Source organism: Leptosomus discolor, chromosome 27 (assembly GCF_034619465.1).
Source record: "Leptosomus discolor isolate bLepDis1 chromosome 27, bLepDis1.hap2, whole genome shotgun sequence".
Lineage (NCBI taxonomy): Eukaryota > Metazoa > Chordata > Aves > Leptosomiformes > Leptosomidae > Leptosomus > Leptosomus discolor.
The window spans coordinates 1,614,612-1,633,885 of NC_141417.1; positions in this window are offsets into that span (position 1 = coordinate 1,614,612).

Sequence of the window (19,274 nt, forward strand, 5' to 3'; positions counted from 1 at the left end):
ACATTCCCGGTGGGAAACGGCCCGTTTATTCCCTTTTTTCCCTCATTCTTGGACCCCTTTGAGTTACGGTTTTTGTTGAATTGCTTTAAATCAACACAAAAAAAGGGGGGAAAAATCCAAGGAGGAGAGAGGAATTAAGGGAAGCAAAAGGCTCTGGATCCACCCCTGGGAATTAACAGGCATCTGTGGCTCTTGGCCTTCCTCCTCCTCCTCCTCCTCCTCCTCCTCCTTCTCCCCGGCGGTGCCTGCGACCACGTGAAAAGCTTGGGATAATTTACGGCCCTTCCCGGGAAGCCTTCGGGGGCGGCTGGTTTCTCCAGGGATATTTGGGGGGCTGGAGGTTTTGGTTGCTGCCCCCCAAGCCCCGGACTGGGGGGGGTTTGTGGGACTGGGGGGGGGGGGGGGGCTCCCCTTGGCCTGGGGGGGCTGTTCCCCCCCCCAGCGGGGTGAAATGTTGGGATCAGGATTGGGATCAGGGGCGACATCTCGGCATTGGGCATCCCCAGAGCCCCCTATGGGGACCGTGTGGGTGCCCTATAGGTCCCACCGCCCCCCCGTGGGGACCACGTAGGTGCCCTATAGGTCCCACCGCCCCCCCGTGGGGACCACGTGGGTGCCCTATAGGTCCCACCACCCCCCCATGGGGACCACGTAGGTGCCCCATAGGTCCCACCGCCCCCCCCGTGGGGACCACGTAGGTGCCCTATAGGTCCCACCGTCCCCCTGTGGGGACCACGTAGGTGTCCTATAGGGGTGTGTGTCCCCCCTGCCCTGCAGGTACTGTGCACCCCCCCGGGTGACGCTCGGGGGGCGCCCCACAGGTACCCAGCGAGCCCCCCAAGCACCCGGCGATACCCGGGGGACCCCGTGGGCGCCCCCAGCTCCCTGACTCAGTTTCCCCTCCGCCCAAAGGGGGCGGCTCCGCGAGGCCGAAGGGCGAAGCTGATGGTGAGCGAAGGGGAAATTGTTAATTAGGGCCGAGGTAATGACTGGAGCGGGGCCAGGGCGGGGGGTTAATGGTCCTGCGGCTTCCAGTCGTCCCCCCGCCTTCCCCCCGTGCTCCCGGCTGGGAATTGCGGGTGAATCTGGGAAGGAAGCCTCTTCCATCCCTCCCGCTGTCCTTCCTTCCTTCTGTCCCTCTGTCCTTCCTTCCTTCCGTCCCTCTGTCCTTCCATCCCTCCCGCTTCCTCCCCGTCATCCCTCCCTCCATCCCATCCCCTACCCATCCTTCCATCCCTCTTCCTTCCATCCCTGCTCCGTCTCTCCCTCCTTCCTTCCGTCCTTCCTGCCGGCACCGGGGCACTGGGCCGAACTGGGAGGCACTGGGCCGGCCGCCGGAGCCGGCTCTGCGGGGAGAAGCCGCTAGAGAGAGGCAGAGAGCTGCCGGCGGGGCCCCGCACCGCGTCCCGCACCGCGTCCCGCACCGCGTCCCGCACCGCTCCCGCACCCCGGTGCCGGCCGGCAGGGGCCCCAGAGCCAGGACTGGGGGGCTGCGGGACTGGGATGCTGCGGGATGGAGATGCTGTGGTACTGGGATACTGCGGGATGGAGATGCTGTGGTACTGGGGTGTTGTGGGACTGGGTTGCTATGGAATTGGGATATTGTGGGACTGGGATGCTGCAGGACTGGGATCCTGTGGAATTGGGATGCTGCAGGATGGAGATGCTGTGGGACTGGGATGTAGCAGGGTTGGGATGTGCAGGACTGGGATACTGTGGGATTGGGATGCTGCAGGACTGGGATGTTGTGGGACTGGGATGCTATGGAATTGGGATGCTGCGGGACTGGGATGCTGTGGGACTGGGATCCTGCGGAATTGGGATGCTGCAGGGTTGGGATGCGCAGGACTGGGATGCTGTGGAATTGGGATGTTGTGGGACTGGACTCCTGCGGAACTGGGGTGCTGCAGGATGAGGATGCAGTGGGACTGGGATGCTGGAGGACTGGGATGCTGTGAAGTGAAGATGTGGGACTGGGATGCTGTGGGATGAGGGAAGTTGTGGGACTGGGATGCTGTGCGAGACTGGAATGCTGTGGCATGAGGATGTTGTGGGACTGGGATGCTGTGGGACCGGGAAGCAGCAGGACTGGTATGCCACGGGATGAGGGAGCCTGTGGGGTTGGGGTGCTGCAAGGTGGAGGTGATCTGCGGGGCTGGGATCCTGCGGGGCTGGGATCCTGCGGGGCTGGGATCCTGCAGGGCTGGGATCCTGCAGGGCTGGGATCCTGCGGGATTGGGATGTACTGGACTGGGATCCTGCGGGGCTGGGATCCTGCGGGACTGGGATCCTGCGGGATTGAAATGTGCGGGACTGGGATCCTGCGGGACTGGGATCCTGCGGGATTGGGATGTACTGGACTGGGATCCTGTGGGATTGGGACGTGCTGGATCCTGCGGGACTGGGATCCTGCGGGACTGGGCTGCGCGGGGCTGAGGAGGTCACAGATTCGGGACCCCCCCGAGCCGGGGATACCCCGACCCCCCCAGCCCAGGCCGAGCCCCGGCAGCTCCAGCCCCGTTTCCCGCGGGACCGGGCGGCTTTTGCGCCGGAGCGGGTGGGGGGACGCTCGCCCCGGCCCCCCCCCCCCCCCCCCCAGCCACGTTTTGGGGGTGGAAAGAGGCAAAACTTGGGGTTTTATGCCCAGCAAAGGGTTGGGGACGCGCAGGATCCCCTCCCTGCCCTTCCCCACCGTCCCCGGCCACAAGCTCCTCCCCAAATTTTGGCAAGAGGCTTATTTATTCCTCTCTATATTTTATGTCTCTGTTAATTAGATAATTAATCTTTATTGGTTCCTTTTATTTTTTATTGCCCGCTGCCCCCCCCCTTCCCCGGGCCGTGTTCCCGCCTCTCCCAGCGCCTGCCTCCCAGCTGCCAGGCAATATTTTTCTAATAGAGTGTTTAAAAAGGAAATGTGGATATGAAAAAGGGGGGGAAAAATAAAAAAAATAAAATAAAAACCCTCTTGGAAAAATAATTTCGCTTCTGTTACCGGCTAAAATAAAGCTGGAACTGGGTAATAAAAAAAAGAAAATAGCACAATACAAGAGACAATAAAAATGTCATCTTTTCCAATAAAAAACATCTCTTTTTTTTTTCTCTCCTTTTTCCCCCTCGCTGGCTGCTTTGCGTGAGATGGTTTTTGTTCCCCCGTTCTTGCCGTGGCGGGAGGGGAAGGGGGAGAAGGAGCGAGCGGGAGCGAAGCTTCGGGGCAAGGGAGGGGGGGAGAAGGGAAGGAAGGAGAGAGCGGAAAAGGCCCTTTTGGATGGGAAAAGGCCCTTTGGATGGGAAAAAAGCCCCTTTTTTTGGGGAAAAAAGCCCTTTTGGATGGGGGAAAAAGCCCTTTTTTTGGGGGGAAAAGCCCTTTTTTTGGGGGAAAAAGCCCTTTTTTTGGGGGAAAAAGCCCTTTTTTGGGGGAAAAAAGCCCTTTTTGGGGGGAAAAAAGCCCTTTTGGATGGGAAAAAAGCCCTTTTGGATGGGGGAAAAAGCCCTTTTTTGGGGAAAAAAAGCCCTTTTGGGGAGGAAAAAGCCCTTTTGGATGGAGGAAAAAGCCCTTTTGGATGGGGGAAAAAGCCCTTTTGGATGGGGGAAAAAAGCCCTTTTGGGGAGGAAAAAGCCCTTTTGGGAAGGAAAAAGCCCTTTCGGATGGGGGAAAAAAGCCCTTTTGGAGGGGAAAAAGCCCTTTTGGGGGGGAAAGAGGGCCCTTTTTAGGGAGGAAAAGTCTTTTAGAAGGAAAAGGCCCTTTTAGAGGGAAAGGAAGGCCTTTTAGAGGGAAAACAACCCTTTTAGATGAGAAAAGGATTTTTAAAGGGGAGAAAACGCCCTTTTAGAGGGAAAAAAAGACCTTTTTTGGAGGGGAAACCCTTTTAGAGGGAAAACAGCCCTTTTAGGGGGGAAACGCCCTTTTAGAGGGGAAAAAAAGACCTTTTAGGGGGGGAAAAACCATTTTAGAGGGAAAACAGCCCTTTTGGGGGGGAAAAAGCCCTTTTAGAGGGAAAAACACCCCTTTTAGAGGGACAAACAACCCTTGGTGTGTGGGGGAAGCCTTTGGGGGGAGGGAGAACCCTTTTAGAGGGAAAAGTGACCTTTTGGAAGGAAAAAAGCCCTTTGGGGGGGGGGGGGACACCATTTTAAAGGGAAAAGCCTCCCAGTTTGGGGCTGGCGAGGTCATGGCTGGTCCCAGGGGAGCGACTGGTGCTGCGTCTCCCACAGGTCCGGATGCGGCGGGACGTTTGGGGGGTGAATCCCACCCCCCCCAAATCCCACCATGGGGGGGAATGGGGCAGGGGAAGGGGCAGTGTCACCCCAAATCGGGGGGGGGGGTGTGATGGTCCAGGGAGGGTTCAGGCAGGATGAGGCCCCTTTGGGGCTGTGGGGTGGGTCCTGGAGGGGGATGGGGCAGCCATGGTGGGGGGCGTTTGGGGCTGGAGGAGGGGCTTTGGGATGGGGAAGGGAATTTGGGGCAGGAGGAGGGATTTTGGGGATAGGAAAGGGAATTTAGGGCTAGGAAAGGGAAGTTGAGGCAGGAGGAGGGAATTTGGGGGTTAGGAAAGGGAATTGGGGGCTGGGAAGGGATTTAGGGGCTAAAAGGAGGGGATTTGGGGCTGGGAAAGAGAATTTCGGGCTGGAGGAGAGAATTTGGGGTTCAGGAAAGGTAGTTTGGGGCTGGGGAGGGAGTTTGGGGCAGCAGGAAGGAATTTGGGGGTTGGGAAAGGGAATGTGGAGTTGGGGAAGGGATTTGGGGGCTAAAAGGAGGGGATTTGGGGCTGGGAAAGGGAATTTGGGGCTGGGGAAGGGAATTTGGGGCAGCAGGAGGGAATTTGGGGTTCAGGAAGGGATTTTGGGGGCCGGGGAAGAGGATTTGGGGCGGGAGGTGGATGTTCCAGCCACCCGTGGCTCCATCCATCCATCCACCCGCAGCCCCTCTGGGCTGGGGTTCCCCAAACCCAGGGGTGCCCCCTCCACCCCCCATCCCCCCCAAGGGCATTATCCCACCGACCCGCACCCAAGAACACCCCAACCCCCCCCCCCCCCCCCTTTTTCTCCCCAAAATAACAAGGGCCCAACTCCTGCCTCCATCCAGCTTCCTCCCCTTCCCTGGATTTACACCCCATCGACCCCGGCTGCCACCTCGTCCGTGGGGGAGGCGCTGGGATCCCGCCGCTGGGGGTTCCCCTGGGATTTTGGGGGGGGGGGTGTGGGGTTTGAGGGGGAGGGGGCGAACGGGTGCACCTGCTTTTTGTGTTTGGAGGTGAAATAACCCGGGGCAGGTGTCGGTGCTTCTGCCCGGGCCCGAGGGGGAAAAACGAGGCGTCGGGAATGATTTATGGGAGCGATGGCGCCCGTAAATCTCCCCGCCGTTGGGGGGGGAGGTTTGGTGCGAAATCCGCCTTTTTTTGCCCCGTTTCTGTGTCTTTTTCTTTTTTTTTGTTGGATTTCTGCCATGAATCACCCGCAAAACAGCCCCGTCCCCCCGCCCCGGGCTCGGCCACCCGCGGCGCCCTGAGTGGGATCCAGCCCCGCTCCGCACCCAGTGGGTGGATGCGTCCCCGGTGAGGGTGGATGCTGGCTTACTGGGAGGACTGGGAGGACTGGGCAGGTGGGTGGTACCTGCTGGGGAGGGTGGGTGTCGTCGTGTCCGTCCCGTCCCCGTCCCCCCCCCCCCCCCAGCACCCAAACGGGGACCCGTGGGCTGAGCCGCTGCTTCTGTCCCCTCCAAGGCGAGAAAAGTGCCCCCCAAAAAGGGAAAAATCAACCCAAAAATCACCTGGGGGGTGTTTTAGGGGGGGTGGGGGTGTCTAAAGGGGGGGGGTGTCTATAGGAGGGGGGGTGGTCTTAGGGGGGGGGGTGCAGGGAGGGGGGGGGGGAATGGGGGGGGGGGGGGGGTGGCATCACTCTGGTGCCCAGCGCAGGGGCCCGATCCTGGGGCCCCCCAAGGAGGAAGGAGGAGGAGGAAGGAGGAAGGAGGAAGAGGGGAAGAGGAGGAGGAGGAGGAGGAGGAAGGAGGCAGCTGGCGGGAGACAAAGAGCCGGCGATGGAGACACAAAGAGGGACGGAGGGAGCGAGGCCCCAGACAAAGAGAAACGAGGCGGCGGGAGGAGCCCGGGCGCGAAGGCTCCGACCAGCCTCATCCTCATCCTCATCCTCATCCTCATCCTCATCCTCACCTCGGCCTCCGCCGATCCCCGGGAAGGGGCAGAAACACCCCCCCGGGGCTGCCCCCCCCCCCCGCCCCAGCCCCGGCTGGGAAGTGGCCGAAGACCCGTCCCCGCCGGGGGGTTCCTTCCCCAATATTTTTATATCCAAATAGTTTTAAATCTGGGTTTTTACCTGAATTTTTAATATCTGCGTTTTAAAGTAGCTGAACAGTTTCAGCCCGAATTTTTGAATATCTGAATATTTTTAGGCCTGAATTCTTGAATATCTGAATATTTTCAGATCTGATTTTCTTTCTACCTCCATAGTTTATACCTGAATCTTTTTCTGTTGGGTTTTTTTTTTTTTTCTTTCTGAATATTTTTCCATGCAAATATTTTTCTCTCTGATTTTTTTTTTACATACCTGAATTCTTGAATATCTGAATATTTTCCTATCTGAACACGTTTCGACCTGAATTTTGTTGTATCTGAATATTTTTTCGACCTGAATTTTAATGTCTTAATATTTTATATCTTAATATTTTATATCTTAATATTTTATATCTTAATATTTTGTATCATAATATATATCATATAATAATATTTTTATCGCTTAATATTTTATGTCATAAGATTTTTATCTCTTAATATTTTCTCTCTCAGTATTTTTCTCTTAACATTTTTCTATCTGAATGCTTTGCCATCTGAATGTTTTATATCTGACTCTTTTTCTATCCTAATGCTTTTCCTCTTCATATTCTTAGATCTGGATATTTTTTATATCTGGATGTGTTTATATCTGCGTGTGTTTATATCTGAATAGTCTTAGATCTGAATATTTTTCGGTCTGAATATTCTTATAGCCCAAGGTTTTTCGACCTGAATGTTTTTCGACCTGAATATTTTCCGGTCTGAATATGTTTATATCTGAATATGTTTATATCTGAATATTTTAATATCTGGATTTTTTAATATCTGGATTTTTTAATATCTGGGGTTTTTAATATCTGAATATTTTTCTATTTGAATTTTGACATCTCGATATTTTTCGATCGGATTTTTTTGTTTTTTCACACCGAACCTTCCTTTTTAGCCGCATCTTTCCCACCGCCGAGCACTTTTCCCACCCGAACCCTTTCCCCCGCCGCCCCCTTCTCCCCACCTCCCCGCTCCCCTCCAGCCCACCGCCTTTCGCCCCTCGATCGGAATAATTAAGTCATCCGGATTCCTCCGATTTCCCAGCCCGATGATAAATCGTCATTCCAGGACGGAGCCGCTCGCCCGCTCGGCCCCTCCGCGCTCCCATTCATCACCCTGCCAGGATTCGGGCCTTATGCTAATGAGGGCGGCCTGATTGACTCGGGTTAGTCAATGACCGGGTCACGCCTGGCCCCGGGCCAGCCGGGGGTGAAAAGGGCAGAGGGCGAGAGGCGGAGGGTGGATTTGGGGGAAAATACCTTGAATTTGGGAATAATCGCGGATTTTGTGCTCATAACCAGCCCGCGGGAGGGGTTGGTTATTTACGGATAACCAACAGGCAGGAGGGGTTGGTTATTTACCCATAACCAACCCACAGGAGGGGACGGGTGGCGTCGTGGCGGAACCGCGCGGAGCGCGGTTCCGCCACGACGCCACCCGTCCCCTCCTGCAGCCCTCGGCGTCAAGCGCCAGCTCCTGGAGTCTCGGATTTTCTCATTTCTCCCCTCATTCCCAGCCCTGGGAAGAACTCCGCCCCAAACGGCCTCGAACTGTCCGCCCGGAGGTTTAACCCCCGTCAATAATGTTATAAATTCTTTTCGTATCGAATTATTGCCGTGCTTAATTTATTCTTCTTATCGGTTTTATTCTTATTCTTTTCTAATTCTTTTGGTTTTCTTATTCTTTTCTTACTCTTTCTTATTCTGATGCCTGTTCTTCTTAGTCTTAGTCTTATTATACTTATTATTATTATTTTATTCTTATTCTTACGGATTCTTATTTTTTCTTATTCTTATTCTTCTTCCTCTTTATTCTTACACTTATTCTAATCATAAATCTTATTCATTCTTATTCTTATTCTTATCCTTATTCTAATTCATATTCATTTTTATTCTTAATTCTTACACATTCTTATTCTTTATTCTTTATTCTTACACTTATTAAATTATTCTTATTAATTCTTATTCTTTCTTTATTCTTATTCTTATTCTTTATTCTTATTCTTATTCTTATTCTTATTCTTATTCTTATTCTTTATTCTTATTCTTATTCTTATTCTTTATTCTTACACTTATTCTAATCATACTTCTTATTCTTATTCGTTCTTATTCTCATTCTTATTCTCATTCTTATTCTTATTCTTATTCTTATTCTTATTCTTATTCTTATTCTTATTCTTATTCTTATTCTTATTCTTGTTCTTAGTCTTATCATAATTCTAATTCATATTCATTTTTATTCTTAATTCTTGCACATTCTTATTCTTTATTCTTTATTCTTTATTCTTACACTTATTAAATTATTCTTATTAATTCTTATTCTTCCTTTCTTCTTTCTTTCTTCTTTCTTCTTCTTCTTCTTCTTCTTCTTGTTCTTATTCATATTCTTATTCTTCCTTACTATTTCTATTTATTTCCATTTCTATTTCTATTTCTCTCTATTTCTGTCTCTGTTTCTATTTTGTTCCAGTTCTGACCAACATTATTACGCCCAACCCTGACCCACGCCCCCCTGCAGCCCTCAGCGCCAAGCGCCAGCTCCTGGAGTCCCGGGATTGCCCGGTTTTCCCGCCTCACCTCCAGCCCTACCAAGGGAGCTCCTTCAGGGGGTACAAACGGGGTGGGGCGGGTTCCCCCTCTCCCCCCCCTCCTTCCCCCCCCCCCCGCTCTGTGGGGCCGTAAGGGGTTTTAGCGCCTGCAGACACACGGGGACACTTCTGTGGGGACGCCCCTATGGGCACCTATGGGGGGGGGGGCGCAGGAGGAGGCTGTAGGTCCGTGCAGAAGCACCCCAGACCCTGGTCCCTGGGGTCACTGGGCGGCGGGTGGGTCCGTACGGGGGACCCTGGCCCAGCTCTGGGTGTCACCACCTACAGCAGCGGGTGCACCTGCACGTATAGGGGCACGTATGGATCCCCCCGCCGCGCATCCAGCCCCGCCCACAGCGACAGGACCCTATATGTGCCCATACATGCCCATACTCTGCCCCATAGCAGGACCTACACCCCAGGGGGGTCGGGGGGGGGGGGGGGGGGGGGGCTGTGTGTGCTGCTATACGTACCCCGTGGGTCCTGCTCCGAGCTATAGGGCCCTATAGGGGCCCGTACGGTGCTGGCCCCCCTGCGTGGTCTCTATAGGTGCCTATAGGTGCTGGCAGGGGCGGGGGGGGGATCAGTGGTCCCGGGGGAGGGGGGGGCTCAGGCCTGGGGGGCTCCATGGGGGATCGCGGGGGGCTTCTGGGGTGAAAATCCCGGGGGTTTCCCGGGGGGGTGGGGAGGACCCCGGGGAGGGGGGGGGGGCGGGTCCTTCCCAATCTCCTTCCCACGGAGCCCCCCGGGACAACCCCCCCCCCCCCGGCGGAGGGTCCTGCTCAGGGTCCCGCTGGGAGCCTCGAGGCGAGTTGAGGGGGGGGGGGGGGAGGGGCGTGGAAAAAAAAAGGCAGAAAAAGCAAAATCTCCCCCCGCCCCCCCGGGGCTGGGCTGGGGGCGGCGCCGGGGGCGGTGCGGGCCGGGGCCGCCCCGACGGGCCGGACGCCGGGGCCGGGGCGGGCGGAGGGAGACGGGGCTGCTGCGCCGCCAGCCCGGCCCCCCCCCCCCCTCACCCCCGGGATGGGACACCCCCCTCCCAGCAGGGACACCCCCCCCTCCCCCTGGGTCTCCCCGGGACCCTCCGAGTCCTCCCGGGACCCCCCGGCCCGGCCGCCCCGTCGGGGAGCTGCGCCCGGAGCCGCAGGTAAGCGGGGTCCGGCCCCGGCCCCTCCGCTCCCCCCGGCTCCTTTCCCTCTTTTTTTTCCCTTTTCCCCTTTTCTTTCCCTTTTCCCCTTTTCTTTCCCTTTTCCCTCCTTTTTCTTTCCCCTTTTTTTCCTTTCTTTCCCCCCTTTCCTTTCTTTTCAGTTTTGTTTCTCTTCTCCTTTCTAGTTCCCTTTTCCTTCCTTTTCTTTCTTTTCTTCACTTTTCTTTCTTCTTTCCCTTTTCTTCCTTTTTGTCTCCTTTTTCTTACTTATTTCCCTTTTTCCTCCTTTCTCTTTCCCCTTTTTTCACCTTTCATTTCTTTTCATTTTATCTCTTTTCCTTTCTAGTTCCCTTTTTCGTCCCTTTTCTTTATTTTGTCTTTCCTTTTCTTCACTTTTCTTCCTTTTTTCCCTTTTTTTCCTTTTTCTCTCCTTTTTCTTTCCCTTTTCTTACTTTTTCTTTCCCTTTTGTATCCTTTTCTTTCCCTTTTCCTTCTGTTTTCTTTCCCTTTTTTCCTTTTCCTTCCCCTTTATTCCTTCTCCTTCCCTTTTTTCCTTTTCCTTCCCCTCTTCCATCCCTCCTCTCATTTTCCTTCCCTCCTCTCTTTTCTCCCCTCCATTCCCTCCCTCTTTCCCTCATCCTCCCCCAGCCCCCCACCCCCTCCCAGGGAAGGGGCAGCAGCAAACTTACCCCCCCCCCCCATTCCCTCTCCCCCCACTCCCCCTCCAGCTCTTTCTAAAAAACAGCCTGAAAAAGTCTATTTTTGGGGTATCTCCCCCTTTCACCCATTTGCCCCTCTCCAAGCCACCACGTTGGGGTGCAGGGGGCTCCCACTCGGGGGTGGGGGGGGTGGGGGGCAGCTTTTCCCCTCACCACGAGGATCCTGCGATGGGACGCTTGGGCCAAGCCAGAAAAATCTGATTTTTTATGGGTCACTCAGCCACTGCCCCAAAACAGGACCCCCTTTTGCCTCAACCCCCCCCCCCCCCCCCCTCAGAAAGGAACCTCCAGCCCAGTTTTGGGTTGAAAAAGCAAGAATTCAGCTCAAAAAATAAATAAGGGCTCCGCCACGTTCTGGTATTCGACTCACGTAGCCCCGAGCCCAGCGTTCCCGCTTCCAAGAAATATTAATCTAAATTACTATTAATAAGGGACAGCTACAAGTTAATTGGCATTAAAATAATTCATTTCAATTTGTTTAATATTAAATGAGCAGAAAGCACCTTCGCTCCGGACGCGCTCCCGACGCCGGAGGGGGGCAGGGGGGGTGTCCCGGCCATGGGACCCCCCAAAACACCCGTGGGAACCCCGGAGCAGCACTGGGATCCTGCTTTTCCCTTGCTTTTCCCACCCCACCACCCTTTTTTTCCCCGGGAAAACACTCCCCACGCACCCACCGGGGCCTCCGCTCCCACCCCACGCGGTTCCCACCCAGGTAGAGCCTCACCGGCCGCTCCAGCCCCTAATAAAATATTTACACCCTCGTATCCCGCTATCGATTTGATGGAAAACCGCTCCGCCGCCGGAATTCATTAGGTCTGAGTCCCCCCCCATCCTCGCCTGGGTAAAAAAACCCTCTCGTCTCCCATCTGTTTGCATCCCGCGGAGCCAAACAGAGCAAAAAAACAAGCGATTTGATTAATATTTACAGGGCTCCGGCGCCTGCATCCACTCAGCAGCTCGCTCCGGGTGCGGATGGGCCTGAGCCAGCGGGGAAAAAGAGGGAAAAAGGTGGGAAAAGAGGGAAGAAGGTGGGAAGAGGTGGGAAAAAGTGGGATTTTTAATTATTTTGCGTCGCTGGTGGTTGGGAGTTAATGATTTTTAAGGGGTGTTGGGGGGGGGGGAAGGTGGTTTCTGAGCCTGAGCCCGGACAAAAGGCTTGGGGTGGGGGAGGTGGTGCTGACCCCACTCTTTTTTGGGGGTGGGGAAGGCAGGAGGATGGGGGGTTTGGGGGCTGGGGGGAGTGGGATGCGGTGGTTTTTTCAGCCGGATCAACCAGGCAGGGAGGGGGGGGAAGGAGCCCACGGGCCAGGCTGGGGAGAAAAAAGGGCCCAAAAGAACCCAAACCAACCAGTTTCCCCAGGAGGCGAAGCTCCCAGTTCACCCAGTTCAGCCCAGTGCGCAGCCTGCGGCGGGAATGACGCTCTGACCTCCCCGGGGGGGGGGAGCGAGGTGAGTGCTGCGTGTAGGGACACGCGGGTGCTGGGGGGGTGTCGGGGGGGGGGGGGCTGCCGCCAAGCTTCCCCCTGCACCCCCAAAACGCAACTGCATCCACCAAATGCAACTGCATCTCCAAAGGGCACCCACCGCCCCCCCAGCTCGCAGTTGCACCCCCCCCCAGTTTGCAACCACATCCCCCAAACTGCAGCTGCATGCCAGGACTGCAGTCGCCTCCCCCAGCTTGCAATCGCCTCCCCCAAAACCCGGTTGCAGCAGCAAAATGCAGCTGCCCCCCCCCCCCAAACACGACTGCGTCGCCGAAGGCACCCACATCCCCAAATTGCAACGGCGTCCCCCAAAATGCATCCCAGATTGCAAATGCATCCCCCAGGTTGCAGCTGCATCCCCCCGACTGCAGTTGCACCCCCAGACTGCAGTTACATCTCCCAGACTGCGGTTGCATCCCCCAAATTGCATCCCCCAGACTGCAGTTGCACCCCCCAGACTGCAGTTGCATCCCCCAAATTGCATCCCCCAGACTGCAGTTGCACCCTCAGACTGCAGTTGCACCTCCCATATTGCATCCCCTAGATTGCAGTTACATCCCCCAGACTGCAGTTGCACCCCCTAAATTGCATCCCCCAGACTACAGCTGCACCCCTAGACTGCAGTTGCACCCCCCAGACTGCAGTTGCACCCCCAGACGGCAGTTACACCCCCCCAAATTTCACCCCCCAGACTGCAGTTGCACCCCCAGACTGCAGTTGCACCCCCCAGACTGCAGTTGCATCCCCCAAATTGCATCCCCCAAATTGCATCCCCCAGACTGCAGTTGCACCCCCTAAATTGCATCCCCCAGACTACAGCTGCACCCCCAGACGGCAGTCACACCCCCCAAATTTCACCCCCCAGACTGCAGTGGCACCCCCAGACTGCAGTTGCACCCCCAGACGGCAGTCACACCCCCCAAATTTCACCCCCCAGACGGCAGTTGCACCCCTGAACCGCACCCTGGGGCAGCCCTGACCCCCAGCAACGCCCCACGACCGGCTCTTGCCCTTTGCTTGCGCCGAGGCCAGGGGCTGTGGGGTGCGAAGGGGACGGGGTTTTGCCTCTCCCCGGGTGGCCCCGGTGCCACCACATCTGGGCCAGGCCGGGCTGTGGCTTCCCGAAGGGAAAACCCCCCTCGGCAGGAGCTGAGAGGCGGCGGAGCGGGGAGAGGATGATGATGGAGGAGCGGGGAGAGGCTGATGGAGGAAGAGTGGGGAGAAGATGATGGTGGAGTGGGGAGAGGATGATGATGGAGGAGCGGGGAGAGGCTGATGGAGGAAGAGTGGGGAGAAGATGATGGTGGAGTGGGGAGAGTATGATGATGGAGGCTGCAGGGGCTGAGATCGGGGGGGGGGGGGGGGGGAAGAGGCGGGTGTGAGGCGAGGGCAGGGTTTTGGCCGCTGGAGGACAGGTCGGAGCATCCCCTGCCTTGTGGGAGCATCCGGGAGCATCCCGCTGCCTCCTCCGAGCATCCCAGTGCCTCACCAGAGCATCCCACTGCCTCCTTGGAGCATCCCTCCACCTCCTCGGAGCATCCCAGTGCCTCCTCGAAGCATCCCACTGCCTCCTGGGAGCATCTCCCTGCCTTGTGGGAGCACCCCTCCACCTGCTCCGAGCATCCCAGTGCCTCACCAGAGCATCCCACTGCCTCCTCGAAGCATCCCTCCACCACATCCCAGTCAAGGGCCATGGTGGGACTTGCCAGACCTGGGGTGGGAAGGGGGGGGACGGGGGGAGTCGCCGTGCACCCCCTCTGCAAAGCAGGTTTGTAGGGAGGAACAGCTCAAACCTCGAAACACCTTTTCCACTAAAAAAAACCCCCCAACCCCCCCCCATTCGAGGCACCGACCCCTCTCCGAACGCCCAGAGAGCGGCATCCCAGCCCCTGCCCCACGGAGGGGGTCACCCCCTCACCTGCCAACAGTTGCAGTGGGGTCATGGGGGAGCGGGGGGACACAAACCCTCTGCGGAGACGTCTGGGGTGGCCCCCTGAAATCCCCCCGGCCGGGCTCCCGGGGTGAGTTACGGCGGCGCTTCCCCGCTCGCTCCCCTCCTGCCTTTGCATAACTCACGGCGCTTGGCACCGGGCTCTTTAGGAGAAGGATGCTCCGGTCAGCCGCAATAATAAATAGATAAATAAACCCCTGGAAAGGCTCCGGCTGGCCGCTTAAATACATTTTATGGGGTGATTAGAACAAGAGCCGTCCGTTTGAGTGGTTTATTTGTAGCCTCGCGCTGCGCCGGCGAAGGGGTCGGAAGCGTTTCTGGCCCTCGCTCGGCGTTGCGGGCTCCGTGGGCACCGCGGCCCCCAGCGATTATCACCCTCCCCACCCAAACCTCGCGGGGTTTTTTCACTTTCTGAGCCCGGGACCTGCTGGGGAGGGAAGCGAGAGCGTTTTGGAGATGGAGGGTGTAAAATAAACAGACATACTCCCCCCCTCTCCCCAAAAATATCTGTTGCAGACAGACATTTTCACCCACAACCCCTCAATTTTAGGATGCAAAAATCCCACCGACCCACCCCAACGTCTTTTCTCCCCCCGCAAAAGGACGGTTTGGGAGGGGGTTGGGGGGCAAACACACCCCCCGCCCCCGGAGCCAGCCACCTCCCCGGTGCAGCCCAATTACCCCTAAACCATCCCCGACGAATGGGTCCCCCGTGGGGACCCTCTCCCCCGCCCGCACCCCCCCAAACAGCTTCCAGCCGCCTGTTCCCGGCCTCCCAACAGCCCTTCCAGCGCCGAAGCCGCGCCTGATGTTTCGCTTAATTTCTCCCCGCTGCAGCATCAGCCCCTGCTCCCCTCGCTCTTCCCGGCTGCTAATGAGTGTAACGAGCTGCCGGCCTCGTTGTAACAACCTCTGCCGTGTTAGCGGGCTCCGCTCCGCCGCCTTCCCTCGAATCGGAGCATCCTCACTTTTCCCAGTAAAACCAGTCTCCCACGAGCTCCCAGGCGTGGTCGTACAGCCCCCACCTGCGTTTTGGTGCTGGTTTTTCTCCTCTCCGCTGCTGGAAGAAAGGTGAGGATTGACCGCGGGCGTCTCCGCCGGCAAAGCCCACCTGGAAGATCGCGGCGCGTAAAGGTTGAGCATCGGGTTTGGGCACCGAATAAAAAGCCTTTGAGACCTTGAGGTCGAGTCCCAGGCCCTTGAGAGCGAGGACAAGTCCTTCGCAGCGTGGTGGGACGGTGTCACCGCTGTTGGGTGGCCTTGGGCCACCTCTCTCCTTGACTTTGCCATTGAGTTGGGACCCAAGTCAACAGTTGGGTTGGGCCACAGCGCGGCAGCACGATGTCACCACCGTTGGGTGGCCTTGGGCCACCTCTTGCCTCGACTTTGCTGTTGGGTTGGGCTCCAGCTCAACGGTTGGGTTGGACCACAGTGCAGCAGCACGATGTCACCGCCGTTGGGTGGCCTTGGGCCACCCCTCGCCTTAACTTTGCCATTGAGTTGGGATCCAAGTCAACGGTTGGGTTGGGCCACAGCGTGGCACCATGTTGTCACTGCCGTTGGGTGGCCTTGGGCCACCTCTCTCCTCGACTTTGCCATTGAGTTGGGATCCAAGTCAACGATTGGGTTGGGCCACAGCGCGGCGGCACGATGTCACCGCCGTTGGGTGGCCTTGGGCCACCTCTCTCCTCGACTTTGCCATTGAGTTGGGACCCAAGTCAACGGTTGGGTTGGGCCACCGCCCTGCCAGACCCAACCCGCGTCACTTCAACAGGGGAAATCCCACCAATTTCCCTTCCCAGCTTGAATTTTGGTGGGAGGGGTGACAAAACGGGTGCCGCCGGAAGGAGGATTTGGGGTTGGAAGTGACGGGGTGAGACGAACAACCCCGGGGCAGCCCTGAGGTTGGGCCACCCTCGAGCACGAATCTGCGCTGGCCAAAATTTACCCTTTCTTAAGGATTTTGACCATCTCACGGAGCAGGTTTTCTTCGGTGCCAACTGCGGGCTAAACCCCGGCTCTTTCCCAACTCCCCGCGCCGCTTCATCGCTTCTCTTTACCTTTACTTCTGTCCCAGAGGCAGGCGGAGGAGCCGTGTGCCGGCGGCGATCCCAACCTGCTCCCGGCAGCACCCGGGAAAGATGTGGTTAAACTCCTGCCGGAGTTCAGGGGGATGCAAAGAGGCGGGTGCAGGGCGATGGCGGGGAGAAGGAGCCGTAAATTCCCGGTCTTTACCCAGGGCTGCGTGGCCCCGATGCGTTTCGCACGGGGTGAGACGATCGCCTTTGTGCTCCCGGGGCTGCCCGGCGCTGGCTCGGCTCCCTCCGGGGCTCTTTGTCAGCCCCGTCTTTCTCCCTTCGCCTTATTTATTTGTTTGGCATCGGAAAGGGCGGCCGGCGGGACCGGGAATTGTCTGGAGCCAGTGGCTCCTCGCATCCCCTCCCACCTCCCGGCTCCTTCCGTGAGGAGCTGGGTCTCACGGCGTTGGAGAGGGCTTGGGGTGGGTTTTTGGTCCTTTTTTGCAGCCCTCCCTTCCCGTTTCCAAGGTTCAAGGGTGCACCCAAGGGGAGGATTTCCACGCACACGCCACCATGGTGCTGCCCGGGGCAGAGGGAGGGTGGGGACAGGCTCACGTGGGGCTTAAAAATGAACAAAACCCCCCAAATAAATAAAAATCAGAAGGGAAAACCAGGTGGCACTGGCCGCCCTTTCCCCATTGGGATATTCCTCTCCTATCCCAGTTATTTCCCGACGGGGGAAGTTGAACCCATCATCAGGGTGATGTTCCCCACCTCTGCGCTCCCGTTTCTCCCCGTTACACCCTCAAAGCTCCGCAGGATGGACGGCGGCTCCTGAAAACACCCATCCCAGCCTCGGAATTGTTTATAAGGAGGTGAAATTTCCAGCCAGGGCTGTCTGTGCCGGGTTAAAAACCTCCTCAGGGAAAGACAGTCTCAGATTCGGGATCCAGGCTGCGGCACTTCTGCCCCATCACTCGCTGGTGCGAGCGAGAAACGCCGGGATACGCGTGCGAAGGGCTCGCCGCGCCGCCTCCTCCCCAGTTTCCACTGCCCCGTTTATTTGATACTGTTTTCCAAAGGGAATGCCCGAGCTGAAACATTTCCCATAGGATTTCCCACATCCAGCATCGCCCTGGATGGTCCAGACGATCCTGCCCCGACCCTGTTCCCGAAGGGACGCTGAGAAAACGGTACCCGCCGCGCAGCAGCATCACCTCGGCGGTACACGCGGTGCCTCCGGGTTCGTGAGGACACTCAGGGGGGGGGACGTTCACCCCCAACTGAGGGATTTGCAGAGCATCCCGCGTTGGGAGGGGGCTCTGACCAGGAATCATCCTTCCAGCCGGGTTGGAAACCTTAAGGAAACAAGTCAAGCGTGGTCAGAGCACCGGTGCTGGAGGCAGGAGGCCGTGGATCAGTGTATTTATGGCTGCAGGCAGTCCATTCATCTGCAAAAGCCTTATAAAGAATCCCTTGCAATCACCTACAAGCAGCGTGGCTTGTTAATGGGTATTAGCTCTGACCTCCAGATTTATGTCCCGCTCCCCGCAGGATTGCTGAGCCTTTGCCAACCGGGGCGGGGAGCCGCGGAGCGCCGGGGCCAGGCGGCGGCGGCGGCGGCGGCTGGAAATCACCGCCCGGGGCAGACCCGGCTGCTCAGGGCTCCTCCGGGGCAGCTCCAGCCCCGCCGAGCTGCTGGGGGGGCTCCCGGCTTTGGGGAGGGAGGAGATTTACACCTCCCTTAGCGCCGTGAATTTTGCCTGGGCAGCGGGAGATGGGGATGGAGGGATGGGGGAAGGCAGGGAGGGATGATGGAGGGAGGGATAGAGGGATAGAGGGATGGAGGGATGGAGGAAAGCAGGGATGGAGGGATGGAGGGATGAATGGAGGGATGGATAGAAGGCAGGGATGGAGGGATGAATGGAGGGATGGAGGGATGCAGGAAGGCAGGGAGGGATGACGGAGGGAGGGATAGAGGGATAGAGTGATGGAGGGATGGAGGGATGGATGGAGGGATGGATGGAGGGATGGATGGAGGGATGGATGGAGGAAGGCAGGGAGGGATCATGGAGGCAGGGAGGGAAGGAGGAAGGTGGGGAGGAAGGCAGGGAGGGATGATGGAGGGAGGGATGGAGGGAGGGAGGGAGAAGCCACCATTCGCCTTCCTCCATGGGATGCTGGAGGAAGAGCATCCCATCAACCCACCAGGAGCATCCTCCAGCGAGGCCCCCCCGTGCATTTCCACGGGGGGAGACTTTAGGGCCTTCCCCCCGCTCCTGGGCTGCCCCATCCCGGGTCCCCCTTGTCCCAAAGCACCCCGCTCCCACCCACGGGGACTCAGGGGTCCCCTCCTCACCCCCGGGGGGGGCAGCTTGCGAGGGGAGCCCGGCTGGGTGCTCGCACCAGCACCCACATGAGCACATCCCAAGGACGGGCATTCGGGAGAGAGAGATTTTGCCGAGGGAGGCGGGAGGGGAGGAGGACGCCGATTCCAAGTTCTCCTGCATGGGCCATTGCTCAGGGCCGGCGTCTGCCCAGCGGAGGGGAAGCAAATTGCAAAGCAGCAGCAAAAAAAACCCCAGATACTGCGGTCTTCTCATCACGGAACAAACCGACTCCCGGCATATTAATGTCAGCCAGCCCGGGAAGAGGAGAGGGAACATCTTGATCTTTTCCATTAGGTGATACCTTGTCCTCTCTCTCTTTTATGGCTCACGACTGGTTTGCTCCTCTCCGCAATTCCCCGCTTTGCTCGGTTCCGCGTGCAGGAAAAGCCACTGAAGCGTCTCGAAATATAATTAGAAATCTAAATATGACATCGCTGTTCCACTCCGAGACCCGGCGCCATAAAACACCCGGGCTGTGATTTGTAAAAGCCGTAGCGAGGCGGCCGGAGCCGTATATACACCCGAGCATCCCGACGGATGAAGTTCATGATTGCTTAAAGATTACCCATGAGTTTTCAATTACCTCCTATTAATGTATTTACTCTCTGTATCTTTTATCAAGCTAAAAGTTGTTTTATTTTTT